We start from the raw sequence: 7330 nt of genomic DNA, 5'->3' as shown, positions 1-7330 counted from the left end.
CTGTCTTATTTCTGACACTACGCGCATTCAGGTATAGAATTCTTAGCCCATTCCTCCTCTCTTTGCTTAAAACATTGTCTATTGTACCTAACCCAGCTCCTTGAACTTCCATCGGGCTAATTGCACCTTGAATTTTGATGACCTTCTCAAGATCACCCAAACCTTCATTTAACCCCATGCTCCTTCTGACCAACCCTCTGTACATGTAACTTTTCCAACACATGTTCTGTCTCACCTTTCTCCTTTACACAATTAATATTTGGGAAACGTGTATTCCCCACCTGTCCCTTATCCTTCATCATATCATCTTCTCTGGTATTCTGGATCCCTGCCCCCTGCACATCTAGTTTAAACCTCCCTGAGCAGCACTGGCAAACATTCCTGCAAGAATGTTAGTACCCCTCCAGTTCAGATGTAGACCGTCCCTTCAAAACAGTTTAATTGCATAATGGTGCTGATGCTTTGCAATAGTTCAACTAAGTTAAAAATATTTTGTTAATGATTTTCATTTCATTTCTGAGGCTTCTCACTTAAGTGTCCAACAATAACTCACCAGCATGGATGGATTCCAGTTGCCCTGGCATCTTTTCTCCATAACTGCAAAGTCCTGGTGAAACCTTTCACTGTGCTCGTCACTAAAAGCACCAAGATTTGCAGGGAAGAAGTTTAAATGGGAATGCAGAAAATGAATCTTCAGTGACATGTTGCATTTCATGGTTTTATATGCTTGAAGTGTGCTTTCAAACAGCTGCATGTAGTTTGGTGCTCTGTAAATGCCGAGAAAAATTTCAGCAACTTCCTTGAATGCCTTTCGTGTGATTTTCTCTGGTCCCACTAGAAATTCTTCAAATTGCCTGTCATTGATGACCTGTTTGATTTGTGGACCAACAAAAATGCTTTCCTTAATCTTGGCATCAGTTATTCTGGGAAGCATCTATCTCAAATATCAAAATCCTTCACAGAAATTTTTGTGCTGGTGATAGCAAATTCCATTCTTACAGTCCTGAACCCAATAATTATTACTGCAACCTGTCCTGCCATGCAGCAGCCATGCCGCCTAAGCATGCCGGGACAAGTTAGGAAACTTTCCAGCTTACATTGTAGGCAACATTTTAATTGTCTTAAATTATGAATTGAAATAATAAACATGTTTATTTAAAAAATGGTGCATGAAAGGGAAATTTCATCATGATTTTCATAATAAGTAGCCCAAAATTCATAAGATACACCTAAAGGTATTGAGGAAGCAAAATCTTTGTTGTCCAGTGTAGTCTTATCACTGTCCACCACACTCCAATCTCGATGTCATCTGTAGACTTACTGATCCAGTTTACCACATTATCGTCCAGATCATTGATATAGATGACAAACAACAGTGATGCAGCACAAACCCCTGTGGCAAACCATCGGGTACAGGCTTCCTGTCAGAGAGACAACCATCTACTACTATTTCTGCCTTTTTCCACAAAGCCAATGTCTAATCCAATTTACTACCTCATCCTAAATGTCAAGCAACTGAGTTTTCTTGACCAAGCTCCCATGTGAGACCTTGTCAAAGGCCTTGTTAAAGTCCATGTAGACAATATCCACTGCTTTGCCTTTATCAGCTTTCCTGGTAACATCCTCAAAAAACTCTGGGTGCAAGGGTCAGAGATGTCTCGGAGAGGCTGCAGGGCATTCTGAAAGGCGATGGTGAGCAGCCAGCTGTCGTGGTGCATATAGGTACTAACAATAAAGGAAGAAAGTTGGAAGAGGTCCTACAAGCTGAATTTAGGGAGCGAGGAGATAAGTTAAAGAGTATGACCTCAAAGGTAATAATCTCAGGATTATTACCGGTGCCATGTGCTAGCCAGAGTTGGAATAGCAGGATAGCTAGAATGAATATGTGGCTTGAGCGGTGGTGCAGGAGGGAGGGTTTCAGATTCTTGGGGCATTGGAATCACTTCTGGGGGAGGTGGGACCAGTACCGTACAGACGGTCTACATCTGGGCAGGTCCGGGATCAATGTCCTAGGGAGATTGTTTGCTAGTGCTGTTGGGAAGTTTTTAAACTAATATGGCGGGGGATGGGAACCCACACAGAAAAGAAGAGGGAAGTGATGCAGAGACCAAAGCTAGAGTTAGTGAAGATAAAAGTAAGTACGTGTTCGGCACAACATTGTGGGCCGAAGGGCCTGTATTGTGCTGTAGGTTTTCTATGTTTCTAGAGTGCATAAAAGTAAAAAGCAAAAATCACATAGATCACAAGATTCTAAAAGGACAATGAGTATAAGGGCACTTTATCTAAATGCCCATAGGATTAGAAACTTGTGGCACAGATCAGTACCAAGGCATATGATTCAGTGGCCATTACAGAAACCTGGTTGCAAGGTGGAGATGGCTGGGAATTAAATATCCAAGGGTGTCAGGTAATACGCAAAGATAGGCAAGAAGGCAGAGGAGGTGGAGTGGCGCTCTTGATTAGGGATGAGATCATGGCAATTGTGAAAGACGATATAAGATCTATGGAGCAGAAGTCTATCCGGGTAGAGATTAAGAATAGTAAAGGGAAAAAAATCACTGGTGGGTGTTGTCTATAGGCCACCTAATAAAAATATTGCAGTGGCAGAAACAATTAACCAAGAAATAACTGAGGCTTGTAAGAATGGAACGGCAGTTGTCATGGGGGATTTTAACTTACACATAGATTAGGTGAATCAAGTTGGTCAAGGAAATCTTGAGGAGGACTTCAATGAATGCATCCATGATGGCTTTCTTGAGCAGCATGTTAGTGAACCTACAAGGGAAAATACAATCTTAGGTCTAGTCCTGTACAATGAGTCAGGTAAGATTAACAATCTTGTAGTCAGGGATCCTCTTGGAAAGAGTGATCATAGTATGTTTGAATTTCGCATTCAGATGGAGAATGAAATAATTAGATCTAAAACCACTGTATTATACTTGAACAGGGGAGGCTACAATGGGATTAGGGAGGAGTTGGCTAATATGGATTGGGAGCACAGGCTATTTAGTAGGACAGTTGAGGAACAGTGGAATACTTTCAAAGAGATTTTTCACAGTGTTCAACAAAAGTATATTCCAGTCAAAAGTAAGGACAGTAAGTGTGGGGAGATCCAGCCTTTGATAACTAAGGAGATAAAAGATAGTATCTATCAAATTAAAAGCTCATGTGTACAAAGTCGCAAAGAGTAGTGGGAGACTGGAGGATTTGGACAACTTTAAAAAGCAACAGAGAACAACTAAACAAGAAATATGGAAAGGGAAGATAGAGAATGAAAGTCTATTAGCACAAAATATAAATATATATATAAACAATAAATATATAAATATATAAAGCGGAAGAGAGTGGATAAAGTCAACGTAGGTCCCTTGGAAGACAAGAAGGGAAAATTGATATTGGGTGATAAGAAAATGGCTGAGGCATTAAATGACTATTTTGTGTCGGTCTTCACAGTGGAGGACACATCTAATATGCCAAAGAAGGATGTTATGGATGAAATGGGAGGTGAGGACCTCGATAAAATCACTGTCACTAAAGAGATAGTGATGAGCAAACTAGAGGGCCTGAAGGTAGATAAGTCCTCTGGTCCTGATGGGATGCATCCCAGGGTGCTGAAGGAATTGGTGGAGGTTATAGTAGACATGTTGGTAATCATTTATCAAAACTCTCTAGACTCTGGACAGGTCCTGGCGGATTGGGAGACAGCAAATGTCACGCCACTTTTAATAAACGGATGTAGGCAAAAGACAGGCAACTATAGGCCAGTCAGCTGAACATCTGTAATCAGAAAAATGCTTGAATCTGTCTAAGGAAGAAATAGCAAAACATTTAGAAAGGAGTGGTGATTCCCTTGGTGGTGCTAGATGGAGTAGGTCACATTTTTGGCTCTGTTCTGGTCATTTTTGAATTTCCCTATCACCCTTTTATTAAATATATCAAAGTGTCTTTAACATCTTTATATGTTTGAATTCTGAATTGTAATCGACGGAAATGACTTCCCGAGCAAGAAAGGCATTAGCTGAAGGCAAGGAAGTACATCATACACTGCCTGGTTGAGAAATTGGAAGTGGTGTGGCTTGGCTTTCCAAAGCTCAGCCCAGGTCACTTTCCTCTCCACCACATTCTCCCATCTTGTCCAAGCTCCCTGTTGCTTCATTCCCACCACCTTGCAGGTTCTCATCTCCTCCACTGCTGCTCTCACTTCCTCCTGAACTAGGTGACACCTTTCCTTCCTTCTAATGGTGTCCATTTGGGGAGTTGGATAGAATCCTAGCCCAGCTTGGCCTCGTGTGACCACTCCCACCAGCCTCCAGTGACACAGCCTTTCCTCTGCTTCCTGAACAGCTACCCCTTCACTTCCTGCCAGTCCTCACTTGGATCCCTGCTCTAGCCACCTTTGGATCACTTGAGTCCCTGTACTGTACCACTTCTCTGGATCTTGTTACTTTGAATTCCTCCTCCAGGGATTTGAAGGGCAGTTGCAGTTTGTTGTGATGCTGCTCAGGCTCTTTGGCAGCCCCAGCCACCTTCTGAGGTGCTTACTGACCCTCCTCTCTGAGGTTTCGACTGTCGAGGTCAGAACTGCATAGACGAGGAGGAGCCACAGGATTCTGGGAAGAATGCCATGCTGATACACCCAGGCTTTGAACTTCCCAGGTAGGCCAGACTTGTCCACCGACTTCAACCAGCCATCCAACTTGGTGCAGGTCACTTGAATGGATGCCATATCCCTTACAGAGCTGTCAAAAACCTTACCTAAGTTCTTGACTGGCTTTTCTGTGATGGTTCGGATGGCTGTACCTGCAATGCTGAACCGGAACTTGTTCTCCAACTTCCCTTTCCTCAGCACCATTGATGGTTTGAAATGCATCTGGGCCCACTCCACCAGCTTTTTGAGCCCCTGCAGAATCCACTGGCAGCCTGGGACTGATTCTGTGGTGACTGTGAGGTCATCCATGAATGCCCTGATTGGTGGTTGCAGTTGAGCGGAATTCATTCTGGGCCCTCTGCACTCTGTTTCAGCAGACTTAGTGAGCATGTTCATGGCTAGGGAGAACAGTGTCTCTGAGATAGTGCACCCTGTGATGATGCCAAGCTCCACCTTGTGCCAGCTTGATGTAATTGCTCCTGAAGATACCCTCATAATGAAGTTGCTGTAATGATTCTGCAGGGGACGTGATACTTGGTCAGTGTGAGCTGCACCAGCTTGTGCAGAATGGAGCCATATGCATTTGCCAGGTCAAGCCACAGCACTGACAGGTTGCCCTTGCTCTCTCTGGCCTCCCTGATGAGCTGTATCACCACACTGGTGTGCTCCAGACAGCCCAGCATCCCTGAAATGCCACCCTTCTGGACTGATGTATCGATATAGGTATTCTTTGCTAGGTAGGTGCACAGCTGATTGGAAACGGTGCTGAAGAAGATCTTTGCCTCGACACACAGCAGGGAGATGATGAGGAACTGGTCTATCCAGGTGGCGTTTTCCTCCTTCAGGATCCATACCCTAGCATTTATTGGCCTATAAGTTTGACGTCAGTGGTGGGTAAATTAATGGAAAGTATTCTTAGAGATGGTATATATAATTATCTGGATAGACAGGGTCTGATTAGGAACAGTCAACATGGATTTGTGTGTGAAAGGTCATGTTTGTCAAATCTTATTGAATTTTTTTGAAGAAGTTTCTGAGAAAATTGAGGAGGTTAAAGCAGTGGATGTTGTCTATATGGACTTCAGTAAGGCCTTTGACAAGGTTCCGCATGGAAGGTTAGTTAGGAAGGTTCAATCGTTAGGTATTAATATTGAAGTAGTAAACTGGATTCAACAGTGGTTGGATGGGAGATGCCAGAGAGTAGTGGTGGATAATTGTTTGTCAGGTTGGAGGCCAGTGACTAGTGGTGTGCCTCAGGGATCTGTACTGGGTCCAATGTTGTTTGTCATATACATTAATGATCTGGATGATAGGGTGGTAAATTGGATTAGTAAGTATGCAGATGATACTACGATAGGTGGCGTTGTGGATAATGAAGTAGGTTTTCAAAGCTTGCAGAGAGATTTAAGCCAGTTAGAAGAGTGGGTTGAACGATGGCAGATGGAGTTTAATGCTGATAAGTGTGAGGTGCTACATTTTGGTAGGACTAATCAAAATAGGACATACATGGTAAATGGTAGGGCATTGAGGAATGCAGTAGAACAGAGTGATCTAGGAATAATGGTGCATAGTTACCTGAAGGTGGAATCTCATGTGGATAGGGTGGTGAAGAAAGCTTTTGGTATGCTGGCCTTTATAAATCAAAGCATTGAGTATAGGAGTTGTGATGTAATATTAAAATTGTACAAGGCATTGGTGAGGCCAAATTTGGAGTATTATATACAGTTCTGGTCACCGAATTATAGGACAGATGTCAACAAAATAGAAAGTGTACAGAGGAGATTACTAGAATGTTACCTGGGTTTCAGCACCTACGTTACAAAGAAAGGTTGAACAAATTAGGTCTTTATTCTTTGCAGCGTAGAAGGTTGAGGGGGGACTTGATAGAGGTATTTAAAATTATGAGGGGGATAAATGGAGTTGACGTGGATAGGCTTTTCCATTGAGAGTAGGGGAGATTCAAACAAGAGGACATGAGTTAAGAGTTAGGGGGCAAAAGTTTATGGGTAACACGAGGGGGAGCTTCTTTACTCAGAGAGTGGTAGCCATGCGGAACAAGCTTCCAGTAGGAGTGGTAGAGGCAGATTCGATATTGTCATTTAAAGTAAGATTGGATAGGTATATGGACAGGAAAGGAATGGAGGGTTTGGGCTGAGTGCAGGTTGGTGGGACTAGGTGAGAGAAAGTGTTCAGCACGGACTAGAAAGGCCAAGATGGCCTGTTTCCGTGCTGTAATTGTTATATGGTTATATATTTTATTCTGCTGGCCTAGCTTTTTAGGCCTTGCTTAGGCCGTTTGGGGAATACGTCTGTAGTGCTTCAATCCATCTCCTCTCTGCTCTTATTCTTTGGACAGTTGAGCAGTTTATGTTAGTTTCCAGGCCCTGGACTACCTTCCATGCTCTAGGAAGTGCCTACTAACTGATCTGTTTTGGTTTCCTCTTCTAATATTACTGAGGTGTCCTGTGAGTCTGATTCTCAAGCTGCTGCCCCTCTCCCCTACATATATAACATGGTATTGTTTACACTGGATTGTATATACTACATTCTTTTGTTCGCAAGTTATTCTCTGCTGTATCTCGGCCCACTTTCCTGTAGCCCTGTTGTGTATGCTTTTTGAAATTCTTAGGTACATGCATGCCCTGCAGTTTCCCATCTCATAGCTTGGCGCTACTCATACTT

The 7330-nt window shown here is 43.0% G+C and overlaps 1 long non-coding RNA gene across 1 annotated transcript in view; it reads right to left on the bottom strand.

Moving 5' to 3' along the window:
* Positions 1-2676: 2676 nt before the first annotated feature.
* Positions 2677-7330, bottom strand: part of LOC132400242 (uncharacterized) — a 59992-nt gene continuing 55338 nt past the window's right edge. Inside the window, exon 4 of the long non-coding RNA XR_009514193.1 lies at positions 2677-2775. This is a non-coding gene — a long non-coding RNA (uncharacterized LOC132400242). The remainder of the gene's footprint in view (positions 2776-7330) is intronic.

The sequence above is a fragment of the Hypanus sabinus genome, chromosome 10, assembly GCF_030144855.1.
Source record: "Hypanus sabinus isolate sHypSab1 chromosome 10, sHypSab1.hap1, whole genome shotgun sequence".
NCBI lineage: Eukaryota > Metazoa > Chordata > Chondrichthyes > Myliobatiformes > Dasyatidae > Hypanus > Hypanus sabinus.
Note: the sequence above shows the minus strand (reverse complement) of the source record. Positions and strands in the feature narration are given on the sequence as shown.